Source organism: Python bivittatus, unplaced genomic scaffold, assembly GCF_059951505.1.
Source record: "Python bivittatus isolate LINGU-HERP-01145 unplaced genomic scaffold, Pbiv_v1 ctg000220_np1212, whole genome shotgun sequence".
In the NCBI taxonomy this organism is placed as follows: domain Eukaryota; kingdom Metazoa; phylum Chordata; class Lepidosauria; order Squamata; family Pythonidae; genus Python; species Python bivittatus.
Window position 1 is genome coordinate 4,984,793 of NW_028277048.1, and position 18,791 is coordinate 5,003,583.

Sequence of the window (18,791 nt, forward strand, 5' to 3'; positions counted from 1 at the left end):
TCTCCAATATCACATCCTGCTTGAGCTTTCCTTTCACTCCCTCATTGTCTAGTGCTTCAACTGTTTCTCAGGCCGGTTTCCTGTTAATGTAGATGAGCTTCTTTTTGTTGGCTTTTATATTTCTAGCCAAGTACTCCTCAAACTCCTCCCTCCCTATTACTACTTTTCTCTTCTTTTGCCAGCACTTATATTTGCTTTTGGCCTCCTCCGTTTGGCAAAACATTAATTTCTGGAAGGAACTCTTCTTATTTTATAGCTTTCTTCACTAGATTTGTCAGCTATGTGGCTTTCCTCATGGATTTTCCCCCTTTCTCACCAAGATATACATTCCACATAGGCTTCCAATGTTGCTGTTTTAAATAGTTTCCATGTAATCAGACTTTAAACTTTCCCCTTCAGCTTTTTTTAATCAGATCTCTCTCTCTCTCTCTCCCCCCCCCATATTTTCTCATTTTGGGGTAGCTTCTCCTCCATTTCAGTGGTGGACTTCCATGGCAATTTCCCCCTACACATACTTTGAATCTAACTTCTCAGTGATCACCGTTTCCTATTGGGTCCGCCACACTCAAATCCCTTACAAGGGGTTGGGCACCACTCAGGACTAAATCCAGAGTCTCCTCTCTTTGGGTTAGTTCCATGATCAACAGATTTGGGCAGCCTATAAATCCCATCAAATGAATAAGGTATCCAGGAATTTTGATTTCTCACTCTGAGTGGAATGTAAGTGCATCCAGTCTATCAATAGATAATTGAAATCACCCATTATTACAGTAGTTCCTCCCTTGGATGCTTCTCCAGTTTTCATCTGTAGCTTAAGATCCCTAGCAGCTATTTCATCAGGCAGGTGATACCATTATTATATGTGGTTTTAAGCTGGTAGTTTTCCATTGACTGTCAGTTCTTCCCCTGTACACCATTCCTTGCCTCCTTCAAGGGATTCTGTCCTTTTTCAACATTGATGTCCTCTAGCCCCAATACCCTCATTCTCCAGGATAGCACACCCTGGAAAGGGATGCATCTCTAACATCCTAGAAGGCCTCTTCCACACACCTTTCTAACTCTCTTAGCTTCTTCAGGTCAGCCCCCCAACACCTAGGGAACAGACCCATTCTCCAAGTGCTAGGAACTCACTGCACTGAGCATACACTTTGTACCATGCAAAAAACCAAAAAGAGAAAGACTCAAGACTATCCTTCTTCAGCCTGGTATCAACCAGATCCTGCTGGCTAGCGGAGCCTCAGAATTATCATGGCTGCTTCCTTAGGCTGTAAGACTCATGCTATAAAACCAACCAACCAAAACCCTGGTTATTTTGTTTGGTAGACATATTAAGAATTCTCAGTTTCAATTACCGTCATCCTCCCAGATCTAGCATTATCAGGAAAATCAGTGAAAAACAAATGACTGAACTAGATCATGCACGTGATGTATTGCTCACCTTTCCCCCTGCAGCGTGCTTAGCTATTTAGCCAACTTTTAGTTCCCTCTATGATTCTAGCATCTCATCCCCTGCTGTGGGGATAATTTTACATAGGAACTGAGGCTGAGAAAAACTAACATGCTCCCAGAGAAACAGGCTGGTATAGCAGGCTGGGTCTTTGTTTGTTTATTTCTGCATTTATTTATCCTGCAACCTCAAATGAAACAGATTGAGAAGAACAAAAATTATGACGTTTAAAACAACAGTTCTCTTTCTCTCTCTCACAAACACACACACACACAAACACACACGCACACACACTGGGCATGCTCATTAACAATTCTGCACCAGTTTGTCACCGATTGCAGAGCTGGATTTCAAAGTTGCTTGGAAATAGCTCATTCCAAGCTCCTTCCACCATCTGCTCTGAAAAGGTGCCAAGCAAGCAGCAGGAGCAAAACACATATTTCCCTAGGTGCACACTTGTAGGCAAGCACCCACTCATACACAGCATTCAAAGGTATGCAGATGAAGTATTCAGAGGGAGAGCTTGAGTGAAAGCAACGTTGACTTCTCCAGAAAGTAAAAAGGGGGGTCTTGGGATCATATGTATAGACAAACTGACCCCCAAACAGCAGTTGTTTTAAAAAGAGTACTGCTCAAAGGTGATGGCACTGAAAACCCTGGATTATTTAAGACAAGGCCACAGTACTTCAGCCTTTCACAACCTGAGGTTCCCCAGGTACGCCTTTGGTCATGATGGCTAGGGAGAAGGTACAATCCCCCACAGGTACCCCAAGCTGGGAAACTCTGACTTATCTGCCATTCAGCACCTTGAACGCAGGAAGAAAATGATAAATGACTGATAAACAGGATACCCTGAAGGTGCTAAACAAGAAACTGATACTAGCAAGGAGTCTCTGGAGGAACATCACCTTGCCTGCCCACCCATCCATCCAGACACTCGTTACAGTATAATAAGACTCCTTATGGGAAAATACACAGTTCTGCTATTGATCCAGTTTCTTGGCATGCCAATCCCACAGTCTGCTCCTGGTGAAAACACATTTTAGAACACATACAAACTGATGGACTCCAATACAATCATGGATGTACTGGTGCAGGTAAACATACCTGTGACATTTACAGTGTTAGTATATAGAGAAAGGGTAGTAAGTGATATATTTGCACAAATCCTCACACTGATCATGATGTCCACATGGCCTTCCAGCACCCACTATTCTCTCTTTCTATAAGCCTTTGTGCTCTGGATATTTATCCCTTCTCCTCCTCTCTCCTGCTTGCAGCATCCAGAGGCTGAGAGAACCACCTCACAGCCTTGGAACAATAAATACTTCCCTGGATTGCTTGTCCTTTTTTTCTCTATCTATGCCTGGGTGAAAAGCTTCATTCACTCAGTCCAAATGAGTTCACTTCATTCCCCCACTCCGCCACTCTGCATGAGTCACACAGTTTATGCAACCCGTCTCCATCTGCAACTATAAAATGTCAAGAGGAGCCACTGTGAGGAAAGCTCTTTAATGCAACTTTATGTCCAGGTTCCACTTTAGGGTACTGTTGGAGCAAGTTTGTGTGTGTTGCTCCACTAATGCTCTAAAAGCATCCATCAATTGTCAGAGATTGTTGGCACAGTGCACATTTCGCCCCAATGTCTCACCTGCAATATCTCATCCTCAGAGGAGGATGGATAGCCCACCTTAAAAAGGTTGATCTTACCCGGAGCCTATCCCTGACTACTCCTCTCTCCCTTTTCTCCAAATGCAACTTGTTTAGCTCAAGATTACTGCTGCTGATACGGCTGCCTCACAAACATGGGCTGCAACTCCAAGGAGAGCTAGATATGGGTACCTATTTTAGGGTAGGAAGCAGGTTTCAATCTGCTCCACCTAAAATCAAGAGAATCTGTACTCATTTTCAGTAGGCCAAATGGGTATCTCCCATCATTTTTTCAATAATTTTTTTCAATAAATTAATTTTAGTGGATAAAAGGGAAAGGCTGACAAAAACTGAATAGTTTATAAAAAGATCTTCCATGCTCCTCCTGGATTCTATCATGACCTAATCTTGAAAATGGATTCCTTCCCCAACTCTGGGTGCCTGAACGTGCAACTCTAGTCTCTTGCCTCCCTACTCCCATTCACTCCCAAAGAAGCTTTCCCTCCTACTTTTTGAAAAAATGCAGCCATCACAATTTAAATGTGCGTCTGTGAAGCAATGTCTAGTTCTGCTTCCCTCCCAGCCATATACCTACTCTGACATTTGGTGGCAGTTTCCCTTTTTATGCACGAAGAAGCAAAAAGAGTACATTGTAAAGGTTTGCTCATTTGCACTGCACAGCAAGTGATTAAAATGAAAACTGGGAAAAAACAAGGGAAACACTCTTGAAAATAAAAAAGCCTCTATCAGTTGCTTATTTATAGTGATGCACACTGCACTCTACTTTGTCTATGAGCCCACTACTTTCTTAACCTTTAAGCAATGAAGTTGTAAATGGGCAACTGTTGGTCAACAGTGAAGAAGAGGTCAAGGTCCCCTTCAAATCTCAAAGGCTCCATGCTGTTCGCACAGAGGAGATACTAGCTGTCTGCATTGCAAACAGTCAATCATTTATAACTTGTGGTCTTTACTGTCAACAGGAAATAACAGTTCTCCATCCTGGCTTCATTTATGTGCCAAAAAGTTGCTGGAAGTTCACTGGCTCTTTTGTGTTAGTTGCCTCATCTGAGTGTAATTGTTATCCTCTATCCCTAATGCATGTGACTTCCAGGTACGCTGAGAGACTAGTAGAAAACTTCAAACCTTATGGATGAAGAGTGCATATTTTGAGGTAATGATTCTGGGTGTGCATGTGGCAGGCAGTTCTGCAACCCAAATAGAAAGACACTTGTAGGAGTGCATGGATCTCTCCCTAATTATTCATTTTAAAACAAACAAGCAAAACAGGAGAGGAAACTACCTTATACCTTTTTATATCTCTGGTTACCCATCTACTTCTTTTCTTATCTGAAAGAACCAGTGACTAAGCTGGAGCCTCTGGTTAATTACTGAGCTGTGAGTGTTTCTCCTCTCTAGGAACTTCTTAGCTCAGCCTACCTAGCTAGGTAGCAGAACCCAGCCAACCTTGGCTGATCTTTGAAAGCTAACAGGGGTGGACTTAGTTAAGAATTAGATAGGAGACCACCAGGACATATCCAAGTTGTAGGCTAGACTGGAAGTTAAAAAAATCTTGAAAGAAGGTAGTGACGATCCACTTCTTTATTTACTCTAACCTGCCAGATGGTGTTGGTAGTAAAAATAGAGCTGTGGTTCAGCTCATCTGGAAGAAGACAGGTTAGACAAGGCTGGACTATCCTTTAACTGACAAAGATGTTATGGAGAAAACTCTGCTGAGATATTATGTATTAATTAGATTCCAGGAACTGGGCCAATGACTGCAAAATGAGTCACAAGCAGCAGGCTCTTTTTAAGATGGAGTGGGCAACCTGCAGCTTCAGTACTTCCAACTCATTTTGGCTGTCCCCTTCTTCTATGCTGCAGAATGTCTGCATTGTTTTTTGAAGTGGAAACTCTAGTATATGCCCTAAGATTAGATTTTTAAAAAATGAGCCCTACAGAACCATACCCTATCCACATGTGTAATACAGTCCTTTACTATCTGTGAAATCTGCCACCCAGAAGAGTGGCCCCTAATCAGAAAATGAGTGCCCTTCTTTGTTGTAAGCACTATTCAATTTCTCTTAGTTATTAAAATGATTTAATGTAACACTTTAAACATGTTGCTGTACTGAGAAATAAACTTGTTCATGCTGATTTACAGATTATGATAAACCTCACTACTTATTTACTGGCATACCAATAAATGAGGAGAGATTCTTTTGTGAAGTGGGAGGGGGCAGACCTGTTAGTCACTTCTCTTTTTTTCTATTCTACAAAGACGCTTGTCAGTTTTATCTGAGTGAAACAGACACACTTAGATTTTTAGAAATTATCACTTTTGTTATTACTGTACTTGTATCCTTTCTTAGCTCCACAATCCTTTAGGCACTGAGTAAGGTGGTTGCACCAGGTGCCATCTAACTACACTGAGCCAATTAAGGAAAGTACATGTAGCATGTCTGAAGCTCAAGATCCCACAGTGTTCAAAGACAACATTTAATAGATAGCTGCGCATGAAACAGCCTATTGATTCATGGGATGAGACAGTTTTGCTTGTGTCCAAAGAGGCTCCTACACTTAACTACAGATGTGGGCAACCTGGATGTATGTATGGAATTTATGCTGATCATTATGAGTACTTGTACATTCTACTCAGAACTCATTCTGCACAGGGCTCACAATTCCATAGGTACAGAAACAAATTTCCTCATGCCAAAATGGTAATGCTTAGACGAAATGACATCTCATCACAAAATTATTGCAGCCTAAGGGCCACTGAGTAGAAAGCCATCAAACATCTTGGGGTGGGGAGAGAAACAGCAAAGCCACATCATCAGCTATTACAGATAGAGTCAGGAAGGGCTGTGAGTTAGACCCTTCAAGTCAGAAATTATAGGTAACTTCACTCTACTTAAAATGTAGGGTATATCATATTCAGTTTGCTGCATAGCAATTGATCCTTGCCTGTTGCCATGAGAAGCAGACAGGTCCCCCCTTCTCCCATGAAGGAAGAACGCCTCCTCTCCTTCCTCAAGCTTCCAGGATCTGTATTGCATATTCTGTGAGGAACAACTGCTCTCCAGAGCCAGCTTCCTCACAGCTGCATGGCATGGTTTGAAATTCCCCATGAAATTGGTCTCCCAAAGGCAAATTTGCTTACAGCTTCAGCTCAGTAATTCTGAGGAAACCAAAAATACATCCAAGACTCTCTGAAGGCACCAGATGTCCATATGTGCTGAGCAGCTGGCAAGTAGGAAAGCTCTTAAAAATGATATTGTGCCCCTTTCCTGGCTAGAATCTTTAGACCCAGCCACTGTGCACCCCCAGAAATACATAACAGTCAAGCTGAGAACGTGAGCTATTGCTTGGCTGACTAAAGGCAAGATAACAATACACTCATCTGCTATTCCGCACATTAAAAAAAAAGGGCAAGAAGGAACAAACAGGATGCAAAACTGGAAATCCATCATGCTTTTGAGCCTTACACAGTAACATGTTCCCAACTTCCTACAATCTTCAGTTATGTTCCTTACTGTCCTTTACATCAGCTACTAGGTACTCTCCAGGTAAGTGGGACTGCAGCTCCCATCATCCCCCAACCAGCACAATCATTAGCTATATGGGTCTGGAAGTGAAGTTTTGAATTCAATTTTTAAAATTCACAACAGATGTTTTGACTGCATAACAGCTGTTTTGCATTTCAAGTAGCCTGTTTCAATTCTTGTGGAAGTGGAAGCACAACTCTTTCAAACTCAAAACACTTTGAATTTGAAGAATTTTGCACACTGTTAGTAGCAAGCATTAACCCTCTGGTTTCAGAACAAAATACAGAGAATGTATAGGATTCGCATACTAAATTGCTATTAGCTTTTCATCTCAAACAGAACTTATGCCCCTGTAAATGTTAACAGTAATTCAAGGGATGATAAATCTCTCCACAAACAATGGTTTCTGTTTTATTTAGCTACTGCAAATCTTTTTTGTTTTTCTCCAGAAATATTGTTCACATTCTTCTCCAGATGCCGATATAGTTCTTGTTCTCAAGGAAGTTGATATTTCCCAGCTCAAGAGAATAATTGTTACCTACAAGGAAATGTCACTTACTCAAGAAACCGCAAAACGTATTTCGATGGTGTGTGATACATCCCAGCAATTCTGAAGAAGATCTATGCCTCAATAGGATTTCTACATAGAGGGAGATTTTCTATGTCAACTTACATTCTAATAGTCTACAACTATACAGTTCAGCCTCAGATTTATTGCCTGAGGAATTAATGAAACTGACATCACAAGAGGTAAGATTTGATGGGCCAATGGGGTTTGAGGTAAATTTCACATAAGACAACAAAATGATGTGGTTTGCCCAGAAACGAATCTTTTAGGAACTAAATCTTCTATTGTGTTGTATTAAACGAAGACATAAATGTTAAAAACCCAGTATCCCTGTGTCCCACCAGAGTAAATACAGCATGGAGCAGAGAAATCCTAGAAGACAATGGAATAGTTCTGCAGTCGTGAATGTTCCAGTGTGCCAAGGCCACTGGAATCTGGAGCGCTTATATGGCTAGAGCAATATGAGGTAGGATATGAAAACATGGAGAATGGCAACTGTTCAATCTTTGTTTTGGGAAAGCAATGGAATTTAACAAGTCTCAGATATACTGGCAATTTTGAGGGAATACTAGGCTTGTCTTTCTTCATCAGAATGTTTCTTTTATCATTATTATTTAGTTTAGTAAAAGATATTCTTGCCCTACAGCCCAGCCAATGAGAGAGACTTAGGTTCAAACCATGTCAAGCACCCAATCCCACATAAAAGGGGGAAAATTAACAAGATGATGATTATAATAATAACAAAAGCAGCAGCACAGCAGCACATATGTTGAATCAGCTGCATCATGTAGTGTATTCTGGGTGGCAGAAATCTGAACATATTGGGACAAGCCCTGAATATTGTTCTGCATAAGGCTTCCTCAACTGAAGACGACTTGTGCATATGTGTTTGTACATAGCTCTGTTCATTTAATTAGCAGGGGGTTAACACTTGGATTTTCTAATTCCGTTATCTAAAAGTACTTGGGACACCCTTTCTGTACACAATTCATGTAGAGATATAGTACAGATGTTCAAGAAGTAAATTGTTTCAATAGCTGAGTTACAGTTAGAGCTGGAATTAAAACAAGATGAGCATGCATTTAATTCACTGACACATTTGATAGCTTCAAATTAAAGTTTTCTAACGCAATTATAAAAATGTAATTTGCAGTTAGCATTTAAAGCCTGTAATACATTATTCCAATATTTATCTAACAGGGTTTTGTATCAACAACTAACATTTACCACTCAAACAGTCTTTTATAACTGGCAGCATTCTTTAAATCTTTTACTATTTGTTTCTGTGAAAACTTAATTAGAACAATTACTGTAGATCCCATTTTATACACAGAAAATATGAGCACTTCACCAAGATCAGTACTTCAGCCACTGGGCTATTTCTTCTCTGTAGTGTCAAACGAAGTGTTCTAGACCAGAAAAAAGCAATTTGCAGACCTCAAGTGATCACTGAAATCCCCCTTTTTGGTGGTTTTCAAACCTCTCCTGTAACTGCAGTACCAAAATTTGGTGGCAAATTACAAACATTGTGGTTTCCTGCCAATTTCCAGTGAGAAACCAAACAAATAAATCACGTTAAACCTTCAGATAAGCTGCCAAAAATCTCCATGAAAAAAACACAAGAAAAAGTGAGAATCCGCTTTGCCCATTTGTATAATTAAGACATTATTACTCCTTGTGCCCTCCAGCCACCAAAGATGATAGAGAAAAAAAAAAAAGTGCAGCCCCCGCCACATAAAGGCCGTTACTTTTTTAAAATATACATGTTCAGGAAAATTGCTGCTTACGATTATATATTTGGCATATGTTGCATGATGTCAGATAGCTGATTCTGGGCACTATTATGATTTGCATGGGAGACTAATAACAGATCTAAGACTTTAAAGGGGCAAGCCCAGATTACTGCTTTGACATTTTCACATAGATTACTTCTCTGGGAACACTAAAATAGAGAGAACAGGCATATGTATGTTTCCTGACTGGATCTAATTATATTCTATGTGGGATCAAAAATACAAGGGGTCTGAACTTACCCAATCACATCCCTTGAGTCATATAGAGGAGGGCATTGCCAGAGATAATTCAGCAGCATCCCCTACTCCAAAGCCCATCTGAAAGGAAGCAAGTCTTGGAATATTCCCCACTCTGACACTGAATCAGTCACATGGCAAGGTCATCCTTGGGTTGTAACCTGAAATGCTGGGCTCCTGAGCTGTACTGTACTGTTATTAAGACCTACCCTCTAAACCGATGACAATGCTTGTCTGTCTTGGAGCTGTCCCTGGTGCTGTTTCCTAACTGCCTGAAGCTCTGTAGCCTCAGGAACCTACCATCTGCTCTTGATCCTACTCCTCACAACCATCTCAAGATAGCCCTTAGTGTCCTATGGGCCTGAAACAACTCCCATCATTGAAGAGAACACATTCACAGCCACAAGTAGCATACAAATACACAATGCAGTGCAAATCTATGCCATTAGGATGGGTTCAGCATAAGTAAAAATCCATGCTGCTTATACATAGTTGATGTACATAACAGGATGTAGCAATCATTTAGATATGACTGTGGACTAGACAAATTCATCAAATATAGAGTTATCCTACAGCCATGATGGGGCAGAATAAGCTTCATGGTTTATGACTCTGGCTGTAGCAGCAGCAACATTCATTGCCGTTATTAGTCCCAACAACAGCTCATACCCAAGTACTAAGGAAATAACAGAATTAGGATCAATCAAAATACTATTACAGAATCAAGCTCATACTTAAGGATATCTTATTAATTCAGAAAGATGTCTAAATCATGTTTATTCATAAATGTGGTTTTAAGGAGAACCAAATAAATACTTTTTAACAAAAACATTGGTTCATTACTAAAAAGTCAAACTTTTGTCTTTCTTTCAAATTAGACCAGCTCCCTTTTCATTACAGTAACACCTGAAGGAACAAAATAAAAAAAACAATGGAGTAAACCTTTAATGCTGCCTATGCTGTAAATGGAATGATACAGGTTTTTAAAAATTGTCTCCTAAGAGAGCAGATGTTTTAGCAATGCCACATAAATGGAATTTTCAAGTTCTAACACTATGTTTCTTCTCAGTACAAGTTACTGGAGGGAGGAGTAGGAGATCAAGTTATCAAACTAGAACTAATATCTTCACACATCTGGTGGGACATTACTGCAAACAGAATGTTATCCTGGTTCTGAACTACAAATGGAAACAAGGCAACCAGTTCAATATGTGTTACAGCCACATCATGATGGTATTCTATACTGTTTCAAATATGGCTATATAACAAACTTCAGAAAACATCTAATCCAAGAATAGAATAGCTGCCAGCATTGGTTTACCTTCTCACGGCAGTGGAGAGTTTATGGCTAAGAACTTTACAGACTTACAGCCATGGCATTCTTAATCATGTTGAAGTGTGCAAATGAATATTATTACTGGTGTCCTTCCAAATGTGATTACAGGAATCCATTAAAATATGAACTGGTGAATATTTCATTTTGCAATAGAATGAGCTTTCACTTTCCCACATCCCCTAATCCAGCATCGGCACACCTGAGCCCAGAAAATGGGCAATATTTTTAGCACATATTCTTTCTGAGTATCTGTTTTGTCATAAGCACTGGGTGCTATTTAGCTAACCAGGAAAAAAAAAACACTAGAAGGCTGTTTCCCTCCCCACTCCCTGCATGGCGCAGCATGAGTCACTGCCATTTAGGAGTTTGGTACAGTAGTTTGCTATTCTCTTTCTCTCTCCCTCCCTCCCCCGCTCTTCTTCCCAGGTTCGAGTCCTCTGACAAATCTGTTTTTAGCAGCATCTTAGGCACTCTATGATCCAGTAAAATTTTTGCTGTATAGTCTGGAGCTGCATTAATCTTTTCATTCAAAATTTCATTTTTTTTCTTCTTTGTATTGATATACTAATACATCATCCGCTCTGCAGATACTCTGCCCACAGAACACTGCGAAGGATATTCTCTCACACCTTTGGAAATGACAAAAAATTGCTTGAAAGAGCCACTCAACCGAAGAAACATCACTTTTTTTTTCAGGTTTTAATGTACAAAACTGTAAAGGTTCAGGGTCCATATAGATCAGAGGAAGACCTCTTAGTATCTTCATAAAGACCATCCTGAGCTTTGTTGTGCCAAAATCCAACAACACAAATGAAATTAAGCAGGGATCTGGAGCGCCTGGATCCCCTAGCTGTGGCATGGCTGTCTCTCTTTCCTGATACAACAGCCACGAAGAGCATTCATCTGACAAAAGAGCTCCATCTCATTCCTGGAGCTGGTACACGCTGAAACCAACTCTTTCCTTTCCCTCTGCAGTATCTCTTCCAACGATCCCCAGGCATGACAGGGATGCACAAATATGTCATCAGCAATTCCCATGATCACAGAAATAATTACCAGCTGTCAGTTCACCATTTTCCCTCAAACTACCCCATAGCTGAGGATGCAAACCGGCAGCAGGGAAAGAGGAAAAAGACAGCAGATTGTTCGAACCATCCTCGGAAACAAAGCCATGTCTCCACAGGACAATTTCCAGATTGAGTGGGAAGGGAAAGGGGAGAGATGCCCCCTCGAAAGCTCAGCACATACCTCACTGCTTTGGATACAATTTTCATACAATTAGCTGGGATGTAGCTGTTAGAAACTTTTGCAGACACCTCTGAAAGTCAATAGAAGTGCAGAAGAAGAGGTAATCTACAGACACCAACAAACCCTTCCTCTTTCCCTTCAGCAGCCCCCATTATCACCTCCACACACCCCTATCAGTCCTCTGATTAAAATAATGTTATACTAGTTATGCTAGTTTTAAACCAAAATCTTCTCAGGTTGGTTTACAACATAAACAATTAAAGTAATACTATACAAAACACAAGTGTACAACGGCAGCATGCAGTCTTCATGTAACAGCTAAACTAACATTTAAAAATGGGCATCCCTTCCTCTGAAACAGATCTGAAAGATCTGACTAAGGTCCATTAAAAACAGATGCACGTCCTGTGGGAAGGTATTTGGCATGGGTAGGTCAATCGTCCCGAAGCCCACCTCCTTTCCTCATGGCAACCTTAATGTTGCTTCCCAGAAAAGTCCAGGCAGGTTCATATATGCGCAGGCAGATCCTCACATGGTCCCAAACCACAGACGGCTTTACAGTATTTATTGGCACTTCAAGTGATCTTAACACCAAAAAACCATGCAGCACTTACAAAAGGGGAGTCCCACGTAGAAACAGAAAAGCACTCTAGCTGATAGATTCCACCCACTTCCACAGCAAATGAGCAGGTCTGGAAGTTTCAAATATTAAGCCTCCCATCTCTTTGGAAAATAACTACTGAACTATCCATTGCCATCTAGTCAGAATGCTGGCTACTGTATGCTCTACCTTTCAAGAGAATTTTTATAAAATCACATAGCTTTTCTTTTGGGATTAATGGACAGACAGCTAAGAAAAAACCATGGAACCTTGTTCTGATATATGACAACTGCAGTGAGATTACTATATGCTCAAAAGTGGAAAAGTTTGACACTATCCACAATAGAGGAATGGTTGGTGAAGATGATGGAACTTGCAGAGATGGCTAAATTGACTTCTTTGATTAGAGAAAAAAACAATATCTACATTTGTGGCTGACTGGAAACCCCTTATGGACTTTTTGCATGAAGCAGAAAAAAATGCACTTATGATTTGTGGATGTGATTATTAGGGAAAAAAAATGGATAATAGAAAAAAGTGAGGATTTTTTGTAATCATGGAATAAGAGATAATTTTGTAATCATACTTATATTTGCTGTAAAGGAAACTGGAAGTTTCTTCTATTTCTTTTTATCTTTTCTTTCTGCACTTTTTTCTCTTTTTCTTTCTTTGTTTTCTTTATTTCTGTATTAGTTTGTGTTAGTTTTTATGTTCTCTTTAAAACTTTTAATTACACACACACACAAAGCTGGGCACTGTGTCAAAGCAAGCCAAGATCAGTTCTAACATTGATTGAAGAAAACAGCTAGATTGCTCCATGCCTGATAAATGTTACACAAGTGGCCAGGAGCAGCAACAAGATGACAAGGAGAGAGCTCCTTCCTCTGAATGACAATGAGCAGGAGGTGACATTTCAGGGGTACTTATATGAATGAACTTTTCCATTTCTGTCATGCCTTTCATTTCAAGAAAAGCTCTGCAGGTGGTGATCCCTCCTCTGTTCATTATTGCTTAAAGAAAGCAAATGGCAAAATGAAGAAACTGCTAAGAACCAAGGCTGTTGTCAGGCTCAGCTCATTCCATTTCAGACATTTTAAAACTCTACTTTGGGGAGCAAAACTGTTTGCTGGAACAATCCCTCCCAAAGTCCAATGTGTATTTGTTTTGAAGGCTTCTCCTGCTATTATTTTCTCTAACTCCTGCTACTTTTCCAGAGTGTTGCTTTTAAAGCCTTTCCTGAATAAAGTTAAACCATCAGGGATCACCCAGTAAAAATGAGCATGAGATCACCAGAATCCTACCTGGCTAGATTTGGGCATGTATAAGAAGAAGCAAAGCTAATTCAGAGTGACAGCAGTGCTCCAGACTGGTAACCTGGGTTGGTTTTAGTCAATCAGGAATTTCATCATTAATGTGGTAACACTGCTTTTTGTCAAACTAGGGTTCTCCAAGCGTGCTGGTATTACTTATTGGCGGGGACTCTGCTGTTTCAACATTTCTAGAAAGGGAATACCATACAGTATTGGGAAGCGTTTGTTAACACCACAGCAATACGCAGCCATGATCTTGATGCACTGAAGTAAGGCAGAGGTATACAGAACGTTTTCAGAGTGAATATATAAAAACATGGAAATGCTTTATATATTTGCTGGTCTGTTTAGCTCACATTTTAAATTCTCATAGGCAGTAGTTTTCCAAACTTCTCAGACAGAAGTTTATTTTTCATTTTGGATAGCAGTGATACATTCATCAGAGTGAAGATACCAGGGACTGCCATTTATCAATCTAATATAAAAGAATTGCATGATAAAGCAGAAAATATGCTGTTTCGTTAACAGTGGATAATACTCAGAAAGCTCCATGTCTGGCTAAAAGGAGGGTAAACTACAGGTGGTGGCAAAGAGAACATCACTATCTAATCCAAGAACCATGGGCAAGATGCCAGCTGGCCTCTCTCTGACCTGACATTGGGAGAATGTCCAACAAAGACAGTTATGGTATGGTAACTACAAAAGGTAGAGTCCAAGAATCCAGCATAGGAAGGAAAAAGAGGAAGGATCAGACATCCTAAAATTATTTAACAAGCTGGACACATTTCAAGGATTTGGCCGTATAGGTGGATTCTCTTGACGATCCTGTTATCTCAGTTCTCAGAATAGTGATCTGTTACTGTTTATGGACCTGATTTACATCCTGGATCCTGATTTCACTTGCATAGCTTGGCTCCCATTCTTCCCCTACCCTGTAGAATCTGGCTTTTAATCTTGGCCAATTTACTGATTATCATATACCCACTTCCCTTCATCTGTGGAGTGAGGAAGTGGGGAAATTGTCTCCAGCCGCTGGGGTGAGAAGCAGGTCTTTTTGTTTTTTTGATATTAATTTTATTAAATATTATAAATACAACAGTAAAAACCAATATAAACTAGAAAAAATAAAAGAACAAAAAGAATAAGTAGAAGTACAGAAAAGAAAGGGAAAAAAGGGAAAAGAGAAATAGAAAAGAAAGAAAAAATAAGAATATAGTAAAGAAAAAGGAAATATATAAAGAAGTGACTTCCCACCTTCACCAAAACAAGTACAAACAATTTTAGTAACTTATCACCTTCTCTTAAAATACAACAAATGATCTCTTCTTCCCATACCCCATCTCTTATCTATAAACAAATCCATAAAGCCTCGTCATTTCAGTCCTGATGTCAGCAAAAGTCTATTAAGGGTCACCAGAGATAACAACACAACTATTTTAACCTTGATCAAATAAACCAACTTTACATTCCTTCCCTTTACTTCTAACGATCTTGATCTTTAGGCTCTTCAAATAATGTCCTAGAATTTCCTTTCATTTTTTCTTTGTCTTTTCTCACAAAATTCTTCAAAGCTTTAACAAGTCTCTTTTGTAAATCCAATATAGGAAAATTATCCAGGTTACTCTCTTGGTTTGTTGTTTGTATATCCCTTTAATTATTAAGACATCAACTGGTTTCTTTTGTATGTCCAGAATAGCATCTTTTTCCATAACATTTTGTAGCCTGTCATTTTTAAATCCACTTTCAGATCAGCCTCAGTCTTGTCCAGTAAAACATGTTCCTCTCCTATAACATCTTTTAAACACAGTCTATCTATTAAATGTAGACACTTTTAAATTTAACTTGTGTTCATTGTTCAGAAATATCCTTCAATATGTCCAATGTTAAAATATTTTGTTTCATTCTGTAATTGTAAGTCAAGTCTGAGTGTTTTCCTTTAATTGTAACCCTTAGTTCCCTCTAGTTTCTTGTAGTGTCCAATTTTTAAAGTCTTATGTTTTTTTTAAATTCCAAACAAAACCATTTTCCCATGGGAAGGATTCTTTATAATTCCAAAGTCTCATTTCAAATTTATCTGGACCCTCAGTCTGTTTGTAACTTTCTAAAATCAAAGTTTTAATCACTCTTTTGGTGTTTATTAAAATAATAATAATAATAATGATGATGTTCTTAAACTTGTAGTTAAAACTTCTTTCGTTAAGGATTGAAGGAAACTCACCCCGTGCTGTAAAACCTGTTGATCCAAAGGTTCCTAATAGCTGAAAAAAGTTAACAAGCAATTTCCAAAAGTAATTAGAAAAGGAAGAATGCAAACCTAGTGTCCTTTCAAAGGCGCCAACTAAGGTTTGAGCAAGATGGCTTTTCCCTCATCTTCCAGAGTTCTGAACCCACCAGAGACTGCTATCTTGCGGTCTCCTCGCAAGAAGCAGCTGTCTGGAGCACTTGTGGGTGATCTCAGGTCCTTTCCTTGTCCGGAGAGGAATTATTGAAGAGCCAGTCTACTTGCCAGCTCTTCATTCTGCTGCAGTCGTTGGCTCTGCTTTCTGCAAAGCCATCTTCAGTATGCCATTTCTTCCCCAGAAGTCCAGAAACAGCTCTTTTTGGTGGTACCTATGCAGAATGGTTGGATCTTCTGTGGGGTGAACCAGGTATTTTTTATTGCCAGGAGAACTGGTAGCAACCTTCTTCCTCCCCTTTCCCTCTGCTCTTTCTGCCACCTATAGGTGCCAGGACAAGGAAGGAGAGAAAGGCATGGAGAATGGCTCCTGTGCTGCCAGTTCTCTGATCCCAGGGAATGACTGCTCTGTAAGACTGGAGACCCCACAGCAGAAGATCTGTGGGTCTTCTGCTGCCAGTTACTGGCACCAAAGAAAGCATCCTCCTCTCTGACGCTCTCCTCTCCCAGCTTCCGGTGCAGAGAGAACCTCTAATCCTGGGTCATTGCTGAGGCTGAGTATGAACTGGAATAGCAATTGGCACTTCTTTAAGCCATCTGAGTTTTCTGCCAGCTCCTGTGTGGGATAGCAGCACTTTAGTGCTGCCATGTGGAAAAGCCAATTTTCACCAAACATTCTAAAGAAATTGTTATGTTTTTATGTTTTATATGATATTTTGTTCTGGGTATGGATGAGTTACTGAAATTTAAATTCTGACAAGCAAGTATCCTGATTCCAAAAAATGGACCGCTGCTATAAGATTCTGCATGCAATTCTTAGTAGTTGTAGTAGTATTAGTTGTTGTAATTATTATTATGCAACTGGAACCCAAATGAATACCCATTTTCAGACTACTAACATCTCTGGGTAGCGTCATTTATTTATTTATTGACAAGTCTAGGATCTAGTACTGCTGGGTAGGAATAACAACCTCTCTGACAATGGCTGAGTTACAGTATGGACCAACAAAGGGTCAGAATATCTGCAATTCATTTTGTGCAAGGAAAGGAATAGTGTTGCCTATGCTTTAAATTTTACCAAAGCCCTAGGGACAGAAAAGATTTGGCTGGGAAGAAATGAGTAGACTGTCTCTGGAACAGAAAGCTCAGTGGGCTAAAGAAAACTTCAAAGGCAGTCAGTGGGATAAGAAAGAGAAGCCTGAGGGAAAATTAGGATCAAGAGGGCAGAGGGTTGAGGTAAAAATACAGGAAATGGGGAAATGATCTAACAGAAGGTTCTTAAAAACAATCCTAGCATTCCTATCCAGTCCAGAAAGACTATATTACAACTAAAGAGGCTGGACAAGTAAGTAGTAGGTTGGAGAGCAGGAAATTTTAAAAAGAAGATGATGTCAGAGATGAAGGGAGGAACCTTCTTTAGCAATTATGTGTGTGTGTGTGTGTGTGTGTGTGTTAGTACTTGGATGGGAGTCCAATAGGACATCCCAGACCGTAAACCAGATTGGGAAGTTGAAAAATATCCCAGAAGATCTTGGCAAGCCCCTTCTCAGCTGTTGCCAAAAAAGAACAGGGAAGCATCCATGGAGTCACCAGCAGTAAAGCTGAATGCCAGGGAGGTTTTATCTTGAAACCTCACACAGGCCCTAACAATGGATTGTGATGTATTATTGGTAGAGGAACAGAACGAATACAGAAGGTGGTTTAACAGAAATGAACTGCCAGACAGAAAATCAAGGGGTCTGTGACCATTAAATTGCAGCTATATCTGTAAGAGAGGCATAAAAGGAGGATCCTCCCAATTGGGCCTCTACTGATACTGTGAGCAGTATGATTTCACATGCCTAAAGGCACAAGAAGAGTTAAGGGTATCCAAGTGAATTTCAGGTGTTGATCTGAATTAATGAGACAATGTCTTAGTGGTTGGTTGAGAATGCCCTTGCGTTCCCCTAACTTCTGCTCTTTCCCACATCCTCCCAATAAGGATTAATGAATGCTGGAAAATTTGTACTTAAACAATGTGCAAACCAATTAGAAAACAAGCAAGTTAAAAGCATATTTTTCTAGACTCCTCTGTCTCAAAAATCAGGTCCCGCACACTGGATAGTTTTTTGTGAGGCAACCTGATGTGAAAATTCTCAGCATCTTCAAGAGGCTTACAATTCCATTTTTTGTTTTCATAATAAATCATGAGAGTTAAATGAGTAAAAAACATAACATAAACTACAAAACTCCTGTGGAAGGGAAGAATAACTGCCTTGCTCAAGCAACCCAGCAAATCATTTACGTTTCCATGTAATGTTTCTGCCAGAGGTGCAACCTTTAATTTCATCTGGAAATCAGGCATCACTCACTGGAACAAAAACAGGGGAACAGGCCATAAAAGGGGAATTGCTACAACTGGCTGAAAGATTCCCCATGCAGGCCTCCATCCCAGAGCGACAGACCCGAAGGCTGGATACAGGAAACGTGAGAGAGAGCATGGTATATCTGCAAAGAAGCCATAAATTCACAGTCAGACTTTCCTACCCCACCCCCACTGCACTTTCTTCCCTACCCCAGACACCAACTAATGATGTATCGATTGTGCCACAGCAGTTTAGAAGAGAAGGTTGAAATGGAACACAGCTCTTTAGCTTTAATTAAAATTTGTTAAAAGGTACA